This window comes from Gekko japonicus, unplaced genomic scaffold (genome assembly GCF_001447785.1).
Source record: "Gekko japonicus isolate JY-2015 unplaced genomic scaffold, Gekko_japonicus_V1.1 scaffold40, whole genome shotgun sequence".
Lineage (NCBI taxonomy): Eukaryota > Metazoa > Chordata > Lepidosauria > Squamata > Gekkonidae > Gekko > Gekko japonicus.
In genome coordinates, this window is record NW_015172554.1 from 1,401,013 (window position 1) to 1,419,957 (window position 18,945).

The 18,945-nt window shown below is 43.8% G+C and overlaps 1 protein-coding gene across 1 annotated transcript in view; it reads right to left on the reverse strand.

Annotated features, from left to right (window-relative positions):
- EHMT1 (euchromatic histone-lysine N-methyltransferase 1) overlaps positions 1–18,945 on the reverse strand; it is a 162,924-nt gene that overhangs the window by 128,067 nt on the left and 15,912 nt on the right. The window lies entirely within an intron of this gene.

Sequence of the window (18,945 nt, forward strand, 5' to 3'; positions counted from 1 at the left end):
GCCCCTGAATTTGACGAGAACTGAGAATCCCTGAAACTTAAATGTCAGTCACTAAACAGGTCAACGTGCATGTGTGCATGTGTTTTAAGCCTGTATTTAGCACTACATGCTTTGAGGACTCCATTTTACCTTGCTTCTTGCAAAATCCTGTTTAAGACTCATCTCTATCACAACAGACTCAACCATGTGTAGATGTAGGGGAAAGATCAGTGGTTGTTCCCCTCCCTATCCCCTCGAGGCTTAAGCTATTGAAATCTCTTCCTAGAGGAAGAGAGTGTTTTCCAAATTCAGCCACCATCTTTTCAACACAAGGACGTTAATATTTTCGACTGCAACTGAAGGGCAAACAGTTAAAGAAAACAGGCAAACAAATAACATCCTTTTATGCTGGAAGAGAGGATTATGGAAGTAAACAAATTAATCAGCTTAGATGAGTTCGCAAACCACGGAACATTTTAGTTTTCACAGAAGGATTTCGAGGGCATGGTAGCCAAGGCAATGCTTTGGGAGTGAACTTTTGTCCCGCCTGTTATTTATATGTTCATCAGATAGTCCTCGTTTTATTCATTATCTCAAGAAAAGCAAAATCCAATCACAATATAATGACATGAAGGGAGATTTCAATAGCAAATGTTTGCAGCAAATGCAAAAGAACTACTTGCTCTCCATTTTGTGATAAACTGAGTTGTTGAAGGTCACCCAAAAACGCTGTTTAAACATCTGGGTAAAATATTTTCCCCCTCCGCTGACTTATACTTGCATAAACTTATTATTAGGCATGCCTAATTCTGCACAGGACCCACCTGTTAATGGGCAATCTGATTGGGCAAGAATGGTTGTTTCAGATCATAACCATCCCAGGGAGTTTGGCTCTTGGAGTGACGGGGATACAAGCGCTGGAAATGAAAGCATCAGATCCCAGTGCTTTCAAATAAACACTAAAAGCAGTAAAAGCATGGAAAAAAGAATATCAACTACTTGTGCACGTCAGTAGCCTCCTCGTATGTGGTAAGAGACAGCTGTTCTGCCACAGAAGTAGACAGACTCTCATATGCTCACAGTAGCAGTAAAACAGAGTCTGGCAGTTATGCTGTCTGTTGTGGCAATATGGATCATATTCCTTAGTAAGTCTGAGTGTGGCTTTGAGATTATGAGGATAGGCTACTAGTCCTCTTCAAACATATTGATAATAGTATATGCCCACTTAGCAACTTCTGCATTTGCTTAATTTAAAAGAAGAGTGGCAGCTTTGTTGTTGTTCAGTCGCACAGTCGAGTCCGACTCTTCGCGACCCCATGGACCAGCTCCTGCCAGGCCCTCCTGTCCTCCGCCGCCCTCTGAAGATGGCTCAACTCCGTGTTCATTGCATCGATGACACTGTCCAACCATCTCATCCTTTGCCGTCCCGGCTTCTTTGGCAGCTACATCTCCCTAAAAAGAACAGCGGTGGTTCTTCTCTTCTTTTACCCTTTTTCTGTTCACACACCACCCTACGTGGTTTCAGAGATCCCAAATGAATTACAGAACCTCTCTCCGAGATCCAAGAATTCAGCTCAGCCGTTTTTAAACCATCCTGCTGGAACACCCTACACAGCCTCAGGAACTGCAAAGCCTCGACGGAGAGAAGGTATCCCAAGAACAGAAGAGAAAGGCATTAAGATTCACAGCCCCCCCCCCCAATGCTTCCTGGTAGCAGTGACCAAATTAAGAGGAAACAGAGGCACTGACTGAGGAGGAGCTTGGGAAAGCAGTGGAAACACTGGGTTCCTTCCTGAAACAAAATGCAAAAAAGAAAAAAAATGGCCAGCAAAGACTGTACATGTTTTTGAGACTGTGGTTAAAAGAAAACCCTCTGACACATACTCCCAGCATAAAGAGGATTCACCATAGTGTCTAATTACAATCCTTAAAGCTGTAACATAAGGATTTAAGGTTATCATCAACAGGATAATGAGCAGCTAAAAGAGTTAAGGGACTGAAGAAAAGGCCAATGGGCTTTCAATAGTCCCTATTAGACAACAACTGCAGACAATATATTGCGTATTTTACTTGCAAGTGTTCCTTTCCCCTTGGTTGTTTAAGCTACCCTGTTATCTTTGCCTCGCTCAGACATAATCTTGGCAAGACTGTGGCTGTTACAGTGATCTGTTTGGAAAGAATCGGGAGGCATGACTGTGGCTTCACAAAATATTGTTTCCAAGAAATTAACATATAATTTGGCCTCCTACAGTACTGTGAAGCACAGATTTAAGACTCACTGTTCAGACCCAGATTATCACCTACATTCTTCATATTGGCACAAGATACCACAAGCATTTACACACGCACACATTTTTTCCTGATAGATCTCGAAGGACACTTTGCTATTTACGTATTTATTTACTCCATTTATACCAAGTTTTTCTCTCCAACAGGGACCCAAAGCACCTTACATCATTCTCCTCTCCTCCATTTTATCCTCACAACAACCCTGTGAGGTAGGTTAGGCTCTGAGTGATTCATACCAATTTCTTTGATATGACAGGAAAACAACTGCACCCAGGTTAAGCAATTGGCTTGATCTGGCAGCTTGTAAACATTGTTGACTGTATTGACTCAAGATGGGTAGCCGTGTCAGTCTGTCTGTCGCAGGAGAAAAGAGTCCAGTAACACCTTAAAGGCTAACAAAATTTGCGGTAGGGTATGAGCTTTCGTTATTTTTGTTAGTCTTTAAGGTGCTACTGGACTCTTACTCTTTTCTGCTGTAGATCCAGGTGAGCAGCCATGTTGGTCTGAAGCAGCAGAACAAATTTAGAGTCCAGGGGCACCTTTAAGACCAACAAAGGTTTATTCAAGGTATGAGCTTTCGTGTGCATGAAAAAGTGTGCATGCACACAAAAGCTCATACCTTGAATAAACCTCTGTTGGTCTTAAAGGTGCCGCTGGAGTCTAAATTTGTTCTTTTCTACTGTACTGACTCACTCTGTGTAATCTGCCTTGAGCCCCAGTGGGAAAGGTAGACTATAAATAACATAAATAAAGAGCTAAACTTCTTAGAAATGCTTGTTTTATGTGCAAATTAGAAAAACCAAGCTTCAGAACCAAGATGAAACTCTGAGCTATGTGTAAAGACTCAGATTAACAAATAAGCATGGCTGTTCTTCCCTCTGCTCCTCACTCCTGTTCATACTGCTTCAAATCAATCTTCTACAGAAATATGAGTTTTGTTTAAAACCGAGGGAAATACTGTTAAGTGAAAATGCATGTATTTTAAAGGGGGCATTTTAGATGCCTTTTGACAAGCAAATGCACGTGAATCGCTTTCTGCAAAAAGGGTTCTAAACATGCAATAATCCCTAATTTCTTTCTTACTGCTCACAAATTCATCCATACATTTTTAATACAGTTGTCTCCTACACAAACTAGAGCAGGGGTGTCAAACATGCGGCCCGAGGGCTGGATCAGCCCCCCGGAGGGCTTCTATCAGGCCTGCAGTGGAACCAGCTGTCTTCTGCTTCTTCTTCCAGTTCTGCTGCTGCTGCATCATCATAGGTTTGCAGTTTACAGATACACACCTGAACAGCATACTCAAGATTGCAACAGCACAGACATTTTGATGCAATAATTCAGAGTAGACTTGCCAAGTCCCCCCGGGGGGTGGGGAAACCCCCGCCCGAGAGGCCCGTTACCCGCCACCGGCGGATCGGGCCCCGGGGTAACCCCACCCCCAAAGCACGTGACATGCCCAGCGTCAGCACGTCACCCGGAGGTGATGTAATCGCATCGGGCACATTGGGGGTGGGGCCACAATAATCCGAGGGAAAACTCTATGGTTTTCCCTCGGATGATTGTGGCCCCACCCCCAACATGCCCGACGTGATTGCATCACATCCGGGTGATGTAATTGCGGCGCGCATGCATGGACTCCCGGACAAGCGCTGGACTCTCCCACTCTTCATAAGATAAGGACTTGGCAACCCTAATTCAGAGCAAGAGGTTTCAGTTATCAGACATCGTTAAATAAAGAAAATATTGCAAGAGTGCTAATGTTTTAAGCATGTTTTTATTTTAAGTAAAAAAAAAAACCTTTGTGTTTGTGTCCTTTATAAAGTTTATATCTCCACTACCTGACATTATATTTTATGACACACAAAGCGGGGGCCCAACAAGGTCTCATTTATGTCAGATCCAGCCCTCAGAACCAATGAGTTCGACACTCTTGCACTAGAGTGTATATACGACTACTGTTCCCTATCTGGTTCCCATTCCTAATAAACCGTTGTCCCTATTTTGTCTCTGTCCCTTCTGTGGATGCACTGTTCAAAACTTCAGTGGGAGTTGCTAATGTTCCTGTCCTTAAGAGCACAGGTCGTTCCGTCACCCCCTCCCACCCACAAATTATTTCTAGAAGTTAAATTTCAGAGTAGGGAATGGCTTATCTTGTCACTTGTACACATCCATGTTTACATGAACACTGAGAAGCCATGCAGTGCACAGCCTCACATTTCACTGATGCAGTATCTTTTGAGTTGTTGATAACATATTATAGGACAAATATATTTTTATAGGCTATATTTAACCTAAAGAACAAAAATGCCTTCTTTGCTTTTAAAACAGTGTCGGACAGCCTATGGCAGATCAAAGAAACACATGTACAGCAAATAGAATACATCTTTCAGCAACGTGTACAGATGGAAGGTGTAGGGCGTACAAAATTATCCCTGGTGTGAGAATAGGGCTGTTGTAAGAATATCCCTGTTTTCAGGTCTGGAATGTTCAAGGGTGTGCTACAGGCCTACTCCCCTTTGTTCTAATTGTACCTTCAAAGCACACAGCTAATCCCACACTTCAATAGCATGGGCAAAAGAAAACTTCCCCAAATCTGCTAAAGCTTCTCTGTCATAATCAAACTGTCTTCTGCTCATGATTCCATCTAAGTTGCTTGGCTTTTTACAGAGAGTATCAACACTTCTTTTCCTGCCCTTGAAACCTGAGGATCTAACCACACATTACGCTGTTGTGGATCTGCCTTGGGTTCCCCAAACCAAATGTGTGCTGGGAGTTCTGTGTTTAGGGCTCTCAGAGGTTTTTAAAAATTTAATTCTCAGGTGCATGTGGGCCTGATTTGAATCAGGGCCACAGCATATGGGGAGAGAGGGTTTAAGCCTACCCCTATGCTGCTTTCCCTTGAACACAAAGTTCCCAAGGGCCAGGTACTAATGGGGTTCATGTAAGTTTTTCCAGTGGGGCAAAGAGCAGTTCCTTGGAGGTTTCAGGTCAGGAAAATGGCACAGGCAGAGGTCATTTTGGGGGGGGGGGAACGCGGGGGAACGCAGTTCCCCCGGGTGAGGTGCAGGGGGGCGGGGCACATGACGAAGCCACGCCCCCTGCTTCCGGCCGCCCCGCTTCCAGCCCTCATTCAACCAGGAGGAGGCAGGAGAAGAGGGAGGGTAAGTTGCTTCCTCCCCGCCTCTCCCCACCCCTGCCTGCCTGGGGCCAGGGAGGGCCTTTGCGGGGCTTCCTCGCATTCCCGCTGGCCTTGCAGGTCCACCGCCGGGCCCCTGATGTCAGGGGGTGTGGCATATGCTAATGAGTTATGCTAATGAGTTCCCCTAGCTCTTTTTCTACGAAATGACCCCTGGCTTAAACCCTGTCACCCCACATGCCAAGGTACAAATCTGAATTACACACAACTGAGAATTAAAGTTTCAAAAATCACTGGGAGTTTTGAACACTGAACTCCCAGCATATGCATGGTTTGACAGGACCTGAGGCTGACCCAGAAACAGTGTGCAGCATGCGGTTTGGCCCTTAGTCATGCTTCTGAACCGCATTTTGATCCGCATGAAAGTGCACAATGGGAAATGCACATCTTGGTTGTATTCCAATAGCATCTGAGCTCTTACAAGAGGACACAAAATTTTGAGCCTTTTGTGTTACCCAGACTAAAACGATGCTCCTCCTCTTTTTCTGACTACAAACAAACTAAAGTCATCATTCACTCATCCCCCACAGATGTAACAGTGGATTAGGAAGCAGCAAGGAGAAACACCATGTGCTATTCTTTAGCAAGCTGTTCCCTTTGGGCACCTGCAAAACAGCCTGTTTCAAAAAATTTCCTCAGATGAAGATAACTTTCACTGACTACAGCTTTTGAAGGGGACCTGAGTTAGGCAAAAGACCCAACCAGTTTATAATAGGCCTCGGCAATCTCAAAAGTTATTAGTTACATTTATTCCCCATGATGTTCTGATGGGTAAACTAGAGTATTGTGGACTGGAAACTAGGATAGTTAGGTGGATAGGGAACTGTTTGGAGAACCGCACTTAGGGAGTAGTTGTCAATGGCATTTCATCTGAATGGAGGGAGGTGTCCAGTGGGGTGCCACAAGGCTCAGTTCTGGGCCCGGTACTTTTCAATATTTTTATAAATGATCTGGATGAGGGTGTGGAGGGGCTACTCATTAAATTTGCAGATGACACCAAATTGGAAGGAGCAGTTAACACAACAGAACATATAGAATTCAATGAGATCTGAACAATCTTGAAAAGTGGGTAGATCTGAACAAGATGCAATTTAACAAGGATAAGTGCCAAGTTCTACATCTGTGTAACAAAAACGAGAAACACATATACCAAATGGGGAATACACTTCTGGGTAGCAGTGTATGTGAACAAGATCTTGGGGAATTGGTGGATCGTGAGTTAAATATGAGCAGCCAGTATGATGCAGCGACAAAAAAGGCTAATGCGATCTTGGGGTGTATCAACAGAGGCATAACATCCAAATCACAAGAGGTCATAGTCCTGCTGTACACTGCATTAGGCTGCACCTAGAGTATTGTGTGCAGTTCTGGAGGCCTCACTTCAAAAAGGATGTGGACAGAATGGAGTGGGTGCAGAGGAGAGTGACAAGGATGATCAGGGGCTTGGAGACCAAGCCCTGTGAGGAAAGGCTGAGGGACTTAAGAATGTTCAGTCTGGAGAAGAGGACACTGAGGGGGGGACATGATTGCTCTCTTTAAGTATTCGAAGGGCTGTCACTTAGAGGAGGGCAGGGAGATGCTCCTCTTGGCAGCAGAGGATAGGACTTGCAATGATGGGTTTAAATTAAAGGCAGGAAGGTGCTGGCTGGATATTAGGAAAAACTTTTTTACAGTAAGAGTTGTTCAACAGTGGAGTCAGCTGCCTAGGGAGGTGATGAGCTCCCCCTCACCGGCAGTCTTTAAGCAGCGGCTGGACAAACACTTGTCAGGGATGCTCTAGGTCAGGAGTGGCCAAACTGTGGCTCGGGAGCCCCATGTGGTTCTTTCACACATATTGTGCGGCTCCTGGCAGGGTGGCTGGGGAAATGAAGGGGAGGCATGCCCGGCTGGCATGGAGGCGTGGGGGGACTTGGATGATGCATTTAAAGTTAAAGTTGTTTTCTTTCCACCTCTCCCTCCCTCCCTCCCCCGTCTATTGGCTTTCTTTCCACTTTCTTTCCACCTTTCTTTCAGTCTTTCTTCCCTCCCTCCCCATCTAAAGTTAAATGTGTTCTCCAAGCCCCTTCGCACTGGCAGACTGGCTTGGCTCGGAAAAGGCATTTGTCTCTTTAATATGAAAATTTGCATATTTTTCAATAAGCGTGTGTGTGTTCATGTCTTGTGGCTCTCAAACATCTGGCATTTATTCTGTGGCTCCTATGTTAAGCAAGTTTGCCCACCTCTGCTCTCGGCTGATCCTGCATTGAGCGGGGTGCGGGGTGGGGGTTGGACTAGATGGCCCATATGGACCCTTCTAACTCTATGATTCCATAATTCTAGGATGCCTACTTTGCATTTTATGGGACTCAGATGATTCTTTAAAGATACTTAATAAATCAAACTCTCCAGTATTATTTGTTAAATTTGAATGTTTAGCTGTCCTCCAAATATTGTACTGCTTTTATTTTACTGTTCCCTTTTTTGGAACATTTAAAGGATCTGGGTAGAGGATATATTCACTCCAATATCCACTGCTTGCTTTAAAAGGAAAACATGTTAATTTCCAAAGACACTCATATTTAGACACATCAACCTACTCACTAAGTAAATGTGAATTAGCAAGTTCAATAGAAGAGGTCAGTTGAAATTCTGCTGACACCATTAAACAATAGGCAGTTATTACGGGATACAACAATACAGATCTTGGCAAACTGCTATTATGTGTGCTGCATCAACCAAAAAAGAGCCATTTCTCAGCACGCATTTTCCACATCCATCTGTTTTGTGGGCTGGAAATCTAGATCCAATGAATGAGGACAGAGCTAACCTTCCACAGCGCAGCCTCTCACAAGACAGTATCAGTTCAATGCAAGCAAAAAGAACAGTGTCTTTGTTCGCACTATTAAAGCACACACTTTGTCAACAGGAAAAGGAAAGAAGTATTTTCCTCCTTCATTTTGCTGAAATGATGTGGCAATTAATGGAACAAGCAAACCCAGGTTATTCAGACTAGGTACATAATTCCTCAGTGACCTCTTCCCCGGCCAGATCCCACAGCATATTTCACCGACAACCAGCTAGCTTTGGTTTCATCATCTCCCTGGAGAATTTGTTAGACGTTTCAAATGGCAAAGTTCCTTACTGTGGATTACCCCATGAACTCCCCCTTTGCTTTCAAAAGTGGGACTGAAGAAAACAGTAAAGAAGAAAAAACCTGAACCTTAAACTTGGGGCACATTGGATTTTGTTGGAGCACAAGGAAAGGGCCTTTTCTCTTGACAATCTTATGCAGCTCCCATTCTTCAGCAATCACAAAAAAAATCAGCTGGAGAATAGCACGTCCAAATTTTTTACCTTCATGCAGACGAAAACAACATTAATTCCCATCTTACCCTGGAAGAGGCAGGCTCCCTCTCGACAGGCACAAGAGATTGGCATACCCCCTAGGCTTTTCCCGACCAAGATATGACTTTAGTTTCACTGAACATGAACAAAAATTCCATTCTTGCACCCACATTTGAAGTTCATTCCTTTACTTAGTGATTAGGCGCGCCAGAATTTTTTTTTTTCAAACCAACATATATTCATTGGATTAGAACAGAGAAACACCATGTGCCATCCACGCCCCCACCGACACAGATCATTCTGTCAAACAACTTATGAACAGACCTCAGCTAGAACCACCCTTTCTCTTACAACAGTACTGCACTACCTCCTGTTTCTAGAAAGGGTCTGTGCCTCATAAAGGCCTTGCCCTGAAACAGGATTAGATTGGCCTAGAAACACAGACGCCACACGTTGAAGGTCACCCATAATTGCATAGCACTGCTCTTTTACCAGCTGCCTACTTTAAAAAAAAAACAACCCTGAAAACATTTTGAAGTCCTCTATGTCACAGCAGAAATGCAGAAAGGTATGCATAGCATATGTCATCTGTACCTCCATCCTTTTCCCCCCTCATGTCTTTTGAGCAGTTGTTTACTGCAGTCAACTGCAGAGAAACACAGTAGTTTAACTCTCCAACTCCCTCTGAAGGATTAATCTTCCACTGAGCATGCTCACACACAAGGGTTTTCCTTTTTTTTTTAGTTCTTGCATCCATTTCATGAAATGAGGTCTGCAGAAAGCAGCCATAAGGAAATGCCATTTCAGGGCTGGTGTTCATACTAAAAACGAACACCCCATGTAAACAGTTGCTGGCCCCGCGATGACATTCAAGCATGCATCCAATGGTGTACTTCTCAAGGCTTCAAGACCCCTTGGATGTCAGCTTTCAGACTTTTTAAATAAATTAGTATTTTTCCTCCTCTTAAGAGATACAGGTCTTTTATCTGTCCTTGACTTTGTCTCTGTACACTGAAACTTTTGATTAAAACTGGCTTCTGTTAACTGGCCAGCAAAATCTTTCCTTTTATTTCTTGGATTGGCCTATACTGGTTTCTCTTTAAAGAAATTGATGGTATTTTTAAATAGCTTATTTAAAACAAAAGTGAAAATACACTGAAACTTCACTCAGCACTGCAATGAAAACAACAACAAATTCTGGGAAATGTTTAATATTCTGAATTTAGAGACTGTAATTTATAGATAACCAACTAACCATACCTGTTCTCAATGGATTAAACCCTGTGGCATTTTTTGCTTCCTTCTAGTATAAGGAGCTTTCCCCTGATGTAGAAAACTCTCACAATGGCAGGAGACGCTCTCCTGTTAGCAGAAGTAGCCTTGTGTGGAAGGAAAATGCCACCACTCACAGAACGGATCTGCAGGATTCACCCCATAGATATGCTTTTTCAACGCGTAAGATCAAATGTGCAGCCCTAAATAGCTCATTCTAGGTCCACCGACTTCAACTGAGTCTGCACTGTAAATCACTTTACCTGCACAAAGCAGCCACACATACAAACTCTGAGCCACAATCAGAGATTTATGATTAATACGCAGCCCAGACAAAAAGATTTATACTCCCAGAGTATCTTGTTTTCAGTCAGCTTCCTCTGGTAATTATCAAACATCCCCTCCTCCTCCTCAATCTCCAATTATTTTATCATCCTCCTCTGCTACTAGACTCTAAACATACAATCAGTACTTCGGGCTAGAATACTTGGGAGCCCCATTATTGTGCTATAAATCTGAATTTGCAGTCTACCCTTACATGATCTCAAAGCTTTTGACAACAATGGCTAAAAAAAAATATTGTGAACTCCTTTTCAGTTTAGTACGGTTTATCTTTTTATTTAAAATCCTAAATTGTTGTAAGACAGATTTCACAGCAAAAATACATCCGTTATATTCCAAAAAGAGCAACTCTTAACATACTCCAGCATCAGCAACTGGTCAGTCAGTAGAAACACCAAACGCCTGCTCAGAAACTACAGAATATTATATTAGGGCAGTTTCCTTAACTCAAGTGATTCTACTACCATGATCGACAATTGATAGTATATAATTATTTATAGTTTTGTGGGCAAATACTACAAAAATGCTGTAAAAAAACAAATTTGATGACAAATCTTCCTAAGGTCTACAAACACCAAGTGAATGTTTAAAATCCCTGAGAAAAATCTCATTCCAGGTACATTATGGTGGTGGAAAATGCCGTCAAGTCACAGCTGACTTACGGCGACCCTGTAGGGATTTCAAGGCAAGTGATGTTCAGAGGTGGTTTGCCATTGCCTGTCTCTGCACAGCAACCCTGGTATTCCTTGGCGGTCTCCCATCCAAACACTAGCCAGGGCTGACCTAAAAGCTAAAAGCTCCCGTCCACCCAGCGGTTCGAAAGCGTGTAAAACGCAAGTAGATAAAATGGGTACCTGCCCCTAGGTGGAAGGGGGCACCCCTCCTTCTTACAAGGATGTGTGGCAGGAACGGCGGCGGCAATGGTGGCGGCGGAGTTGGCCCTGGCGACCCAGCGTGCGCGAGGCTGGACGGAGGCGGAGTCGTGGTACGCGGTGGTGTGGCGACGTGGCGCGCTGAAGCCCACGCTGCCGAGCACCGGGTGAAGCCCACCGGAAGGAGCCGCGGATTAAGACCTGTTCCGGGCGCCAGGAAGTGAAGCGCCGAAGAGCTGCCAGGGACTGAACAACAGCCGAGCCAGGGATGGAACAACAACTGAGACCGCGGCCGGGGTGCTGATAGGTTTTCACCCCCCATACAAATAATGTTGCCCTAGTTAGGTATAAACAGTTGTGTAAACCACTCAGAGACCCTTTGGGGTCAGAGCGGTATAGAAGTCGAAAATTAAATAAACAAATAAATAAAAATAAATGCATTTTTTGCCTTTGTCTTCACTGTAGAAGATGAGAAGTGCTTGTCCACTCCAGAACCACTGATTTCAGGAGGGGTGTTGAAAGACCTGAGTCAGACTGAAGTGATGAGAGAGGAGGTTCTAAAACTGATAGACAACTTAAAAACTGATAAATCACCAGGCCCAGATGGCATACATCTGAGAGTTCTGAAAGAACTCAAATGTGAACTTGTGGATCTCCTGACAAAAATATGTAATCTTTCCTTAAAATCTGCCTCCATTCCTGAGGACTGGAAGGTAGCTAATGTCACTCCCATCTTTAAAAAGGGTTCCAGAGGAGATCCGGGAAATTACAGGCCAGTCAGTCTGACGTCGATACCGGGTAAATTGGTGGAAACCATTATTAAGGAAAGAATTAGTAGGCACATAGATGAACAAAACCTATTGAGGCAGACTCAGCATGGGTTCTGTAAGGGATGATCTTGTCTCACTAACCTGTTAGTGTTCTTTGAGGGGGTGAACAAACATGTGGATGAGGGGGATCCAATAGATATTGTTTACCTTGACTTCCAGAAAGCTTTAGATAAAGTTCCTCATCAAAGGCTCCTAAATAAGCTCAAAAATCATGGGATAAAAGGACAAGTCCTTTTATGGATCAAAAGCTGGCTAATTAATAGAAAATCAAGGATGGGCGAGTGGGCGTCAACATGGCAAATGGGGTTCAATGTGGCCAAGTGCAAGGTGATGCACATTGGAGCCAAAAATCCTAAATATAAATACACATTGATGGGGTCTGAACTGGCAGAGACTGATCAAGAGAGAGATCTTGGAGTTGTAGTGGATAACTCACTGAAAATGTCGAGACAGTGTGTGACTGCAATAAAGAAGGCCAATGCTATGCTGGGGATTATTAGGAAGGGTATTGAAAACAGATCAGCCAATATCATAATGCCCCTATATAAATCAATGGTGCGACCTCATTTGGAATACTATGTGCAGTTCTGGTCACCACACCTTAAAAAGGATATTATAGCTTTGGAAAAAGTGCAGAAAAGGGCAACTCGAATGATAAAAGGGTTGGAACACTTTCCCTATGAGGAAAGGTTAAAGCGCTTAGGGCTCTTTAGCTTGGAGAAACGACGACTGAGGAGAGACATGATTGAGGTTTATAAGATTATGCATGGGATAGAGCAGGTAGAGAAAGAGGTACTTTTCTCCCTTTCTCACAATACAAGAACTCGTGGGCACTCCATGAAATTGCTGAGCGGTCGGGTTAGAACGGATAAAAGGAAGTACTTCTTCACCCAAAGAGTGATTAACACATGGAATTCACTGCCATAGGAAGTGGTGGTGGCTACAAGCATGGACAGCTTCAAAAGGGAATTAGATAAGCATATGGAGCAGAGGTCTATCAGTGGCTATTAGCCACAAGGTATATATAGGGGCTCTGGGGCAAGTGATGCTCTGTCTTCTTGGTGCTTGGGGGGGGCAACAGTGGGAGGGCTTCTAGTGTTCTGGCCCCACTGGTGGACCTCCTGGTGGCACCTAGTATTTCTGGCCACTGTGTGACACAGAGTGTTGGACTGGATGGGCCTTTGGCCCGATCCAACATTGGTGTCTCTTATGTTCTTATGACCCTGCTTAGCTTCCAAGATCTGATGAGATCGAGCTAGCATGGGTTATCCAGGTCAGGGCAGATACATTATACAGGAGACAATATAGAATATTACATACTTATCTCCAGTTGACTCTTGTCCACATACACACTGATTCCTTGGGAGATACCTTCCCTGACAGGACCACAGCTAAAGAAGATGCTTTGTATGCAGGGCCAGTCCCAGTTCAAACCCTCACAAGCACCTTTTCTTGCACTAAGTTTCTGACTCATACTAAAAATGTAAAATAGATTGAGTATGCTTTTGCACATGCTTTTGTTTGCTTCATTTTTCAATTAACATTATTTGGAATGACTCCATTCTCATAATCATTTTGTGACCATTGTCTAAATAAACACCACAAAGAGAGTGAGGCAGAGGGAAAAAAACACCTGTTAATGGGCATTTTAAAGGATCCTCTGCTTTATTTTGAGGTGTCCATACTGGTTGAGTTTGATGTTTCATGATTCAGCCAATTCTGCCCTTCACCATTTTGGAATTTACTGCCCTTGATCTTGAAGCAAGGTCTGGCAGGAAGATGAAAGTCAAATGCCAACAGGAGTACAGGACACTCACAACCTTGCAAGTGCAGCTCAGAATCTGGTGGGGAGGAAAGCAAAACAACCAGACTCCAAAGCAGGCCACTGGGGAACGAATAAGCACACTGTACAACTTTATCCATTTATTCGTGCAGCACTGTAGAATTCTAACCCAATTGGGAAGTCACACCCATCAGATATGGAGCTGACACATCAATCCCAATTTGGAAACAAGTCCTCCTGAAAAGCTTATACTCTGAAGATTGATTGCCATTGATTCTTTTTCAAACACAATGGCGGGGGGGGGGGGGGGAATCAGTCAATAATAAACAATTATGTGACAGCAGCTGTCTCTGGGTACTGGCCTGGACAACTCAGCTCAATGAATCGATACATTAAATCCCATCTCCGTTTTAAAAACGATCATGAGACAAATTCATACCTATAATCTGGCTAGAAAGTGCAACAAAGGCAGTGAAATCCCAGCAAAAGGGCTGATTGTGTAGATTGACTGCTAATGGTAACATCAGCTCATTCCTCGTACCCTGTACTACTCTGCAAGGGAAGGAAGGGAATGGCTGGCCTTGTTAAATAAACACCAGTACCATCCAGCTGAGTAAATATCACAATGAATTCGCTTAGGGTACACATGAAAAGTCTCTTAATACAAGTTAGTATCCTACTGAACAATCAGGGTGGAGTGCTTCTCAATTCTTTCACTTCGTGCTTAGGAGCGACATAAGGATCATCAAGAATACAGGACTAGGGTGTGTGCATTTGTTTCGGTAAATTAATTCAATACACATGATTTTATGTTATTTACTGCTGGATAACCTACCTCTCTCATTTTCCAGAAGCAATGCCATAAATGAATTCTTGGAGTAAAACTTTGCATTTCCAAGGAATTAATCAGACAGATAATAGATTTATGTACAATGGTAGTGAGAGAAAAGCCAGGTGCATTACAAAACCATAAAAGAGAAATTTGGGAGGAACCTCATGAGTAATCAGATCCAAACTTTACCAAAAATAGGTCTGCTACGTAAAGTTATGGAACAATCAGAGAAGACTGTGATGTTCCCAAAAAAACTACACTCTCAGAAGCTGGACACACCACAGTACAAGAATGAGTCCTTAAGAACCTTACCTGACTTTCTGATGCTGCTAATAGACATGGGGTGTCTTGCAACTGCCAATTCCGTTCTTACTACTTGAAAGAAAGTTACAGAGTACCTAAGCAAAGGAACCAAACACATACGGACAAAGGAGTGTCAAAATCCCCAGAGAATTCAACTTCCTCTTTCCCAGTCACTGTAATTCTCCTTTTCATTGGATTAATTACTAGCACAGAAGACTTTTCAGTGAGATAATTTCTGCAATTAAATTAAGCAATATTGGGATTCAGTTCTATTCCTGTAAACTAACTATAGCTAATAGCCAAGAGCTAGCCACTGAGTGGAACAAATGAAGGTACAAAATGGGAGTCAGCCCTAGCTACAATTTAGAGTTCTGCAAAGTGGGGAACACCTCAAGTTTGCAGGAAAATACGAAATGTGTATGTGTGTATGTTTGGGATGGGGGGAAGAAATAAAGAGCAATGTCTATGCATGCACAGATACTGCGGTGGGGGGGACAGAATTTAGCCAACACGGAGTTGCTATAGCAACCCCAAATGGCACATGACATTAAGGCAGTGGTGCCAGCCACCAGCACCAGGAGGAGAAGTCGAAGATATATGATGGAAATAGATGCAGCAGAGATGGGATGGGGGGGAAACTGTAAGTGGCAGCAGGGAGGCAAGAGAGAAGCAGGTAAGCGAAGGTGGACAAACAGCAAGGAGGTGAGAGAGGAGGTGAAGCAAGCAGCAAAGGAAAGGTAGGAGAAAAGGAGGGGAGATGGAACAAGTGGTAGTGATAAGTTGGGAGGAAAAAGGAGCCAATGGGGGGACTGGGACCAGGAGGGGGGAATGAGATTTTCCCTCCCACACAAGTCCTTGCTGGTCCCCATTTATTCAGTTCTATTAACTTTGAAAACTGGTTCTTAGATTTTAGCTACAACAAGAAATGCTGACTGTGAGAGTTACCTGACCTGCACAAAGGAGGTGGTAAAGGAAGCACACAAAGGGTGATTCCGCACTAGAACTTAAATCCTGGCTCAACCCTGTTCCTGAACTTACATTCTACACTACACTCGAGTTCACCCCTGTAATTATCTCGGGGTATGTTTTGTTATCACATTACATTGAGGTCCCCCCGTTTTGTCCCACACTTGTCCTGGGATAAACGGATGCTATTATAACCAGGGATAAATGCAATGTATTGTGTTGCGAGTTGAACTCTGATAAAACCAGGGATGAGATCCAAGTGCAGAAAGGACTCAGTCACTTAATGTGGATTTGTTACCCCCGGACACCCTTTAACCACGCTTCTGCATACTGCTGTTCTTGAAAAAGAGCAGTTTCTGTCAAGAGTTCTCTCAGCCCCACCTACCTCACAGGGTGTCTGTTGTGGGGAGGGGAGGGGAAAGGAGTTTGTAAGCCGCTCTGAGACACCTTTGGGTAATGAAGGGCGGGGTATAAATCCAATCTCTTCTTCTTCTTCTCTCTTCCCCCAAGTGGCTAAAGAGTAGGCAACGAGTAGACTTTTCCAATCCAGTTTTAATTTATTCTTACAGATAAAATGAGGAACATTTGCACAGGTTGTTTGCCCAAGCTTGGATGTTATGGGAAAGCAAGGGTTTTTCTCCCATTTTCCCACAGCATTGTAGGGTTGCCAACTCACTTTTTGCCGGGAGCGGGGGGCTCCCGGCCGGCGTGCGTCACCCGGAAGTGACGTCACACGCTGGGGGCGGGGCGACGCCGTTTGAGGGGGAAACTCTTTGTTTTCCCCTCAAATGGCGTCGCCCTGCCCCCAGCGTGTGACGTCACTTCCGGGTGACGCACGCGCGTGGGTGGGGTTTCCCCCGGGCCCCGATTCCGCAGGAGCGGGAATCGGGGCTCGAAACCGGGGGGGATTCCGCCCCCCGGGGGGATTTGGGACCCCTACAGCATTGTGATACTTCTGCATCTCCTAGTTATTTCCCCATCTTTCCTGCAATCTTCCCCAAACCTGCTTTGCTGCAATGTTTTGGGAAGGATCACAACAAAACTGGGGGAGACCAACGTGGACAGAAAAGCCAGGAATTCTGCAGTCCTCCTGCCTACATTGGTGTCATTTTCTCTGCCTCAGCCCCTCACAACTGGCCATTCCACCACCCCCCCCATACACACACACCAGAGAGTTTTCTTTTAAAAATCAGCAATTGACTATTGTTACAGGATGATAATATAATGATCTTCTACCAGGTTTTTTACATTCCTAGCTTTCATTTAAAATCTCTAGCCCTTCCATTGTGGAGATATGTCTTTCCCCTTATATATCCACAACATATGGATGCCAGCCTCCAGGTGGGACCTGGGAATCCACCGGAATTGCACCTCATCTTCAGACTACAGAGAGCAGTTCCTATGGAGAAAATGGATGCTTGGGAGGGTGGACTCTGTGGCATTGTACCCCACTGAGGTCGTCCCCAGGCTCCATCTCCAAATCTCCAGGAATTTCCCCACCTGGATCTGGCAACCCTACCCACACATCCGCCACCAGTGGCCAAGGATGACCTGGCAACCCTATCACAACAATAGGTGCTAGAGACTTGGTGTGTTTTTTCAATTAAAGCTGGAAATACAGAGAACCTCACAGACATTATAACAATATGTCAATTGCTGATTTAAAAACAAAAAAAAAATAACAAAGCCCCTTGGCAGCACAAGAGAAATGGCAGCGAGGGCCTGTGACCCAGTAAATATTTTGCATGCAGAAGGTCCCAGGTGCAATCCCCAGCACCTTCAATTAAAAGGACTGGGCAGTAGGTGATGTGAAAGACCTCCACCTGAGACTCTGGAGAGCTGCTGCCAGTCTGAGTAGACAATACTGACCTTGATGGACCGATGATCTGATTCACTATAAGGCAGCTTCATGTGTTCATGTATGTATGCTGCCTTGAATATTATTCATAACAGAAAGGCATGATATATATTTTCTAAATAAACAAACAGGTTAAGATGAGTGAAGTCCCTGAGGAACATGTAATTCTTGGCATTCTGTGAGGAGCAAGATGATCTGCCAAGAATTTCAGAATGCCTTACTGGCCCTTGCTCATCATGGAACTCTTTGTAAGCAATTTACCCATCATTCCATAGGCTATCTAACCTCAGCCACCCAACTGCCATATGAAGGCTGCCACATCTTAGGGGATGGGAAAACAGGAAAATCAGAAAAACACCTCTACTCAACCCTCATGACACTGTCCCCCCCAGCCCGGCTTTCACATTTTGAGACACTAAACAGATGTACGGAAAAAATATTTTTAAGAGATCAAAATAGAGAATGCAAAATCCCCTCACAGCAGGCCAGACTGAAATTAAAAGAATAAAAAATAAACAGAAGAATTAGATATTCCCTTCACAGACACCCAGGCTCAGCTTAATGCTTAAGAATAGGCAACAATATGAACAGCTGGACAAGCTAGACCTAAAATAAAAAAAAACATGAAAAAGTAGAAGCCCGGCAACAGCCAGACACAGTTTAGAAAAGGCGGGAAAACTGTAAGAGCCCTCAGGGCCAGCATTGCCTTACATGATTTCAAATAATAAAAGGCAAAGGTTCAACTCAGTCAGTGAGCCAAATGTTCTCAGTGATTTGCTGCCAAACCAGAATCGGCAGCCATGGTTTTAAATGAGTTTGCCAAGTACAGCTTGCATGATGTCCAAATTGACCAACCATAGTTATAGACAGGAGTGCTGAAAGAAAAGAAGTAAACTAAAAACAAAAAAGCAGCTCTAAACCACTGTTTTACTATTTATTTGATATATTTGTATCCCATTCCTAAAAATGTTTGAGAGGTTTTCAAAATAAAAATCACAGAAAACAGTTTGAGACAAAAGAACCAGTAACAACTGCATGGAAAAAAAATCAAAGCAACTCTTAAAAGAAACAAAACCCTAAAACTAACAGTAAAAATATT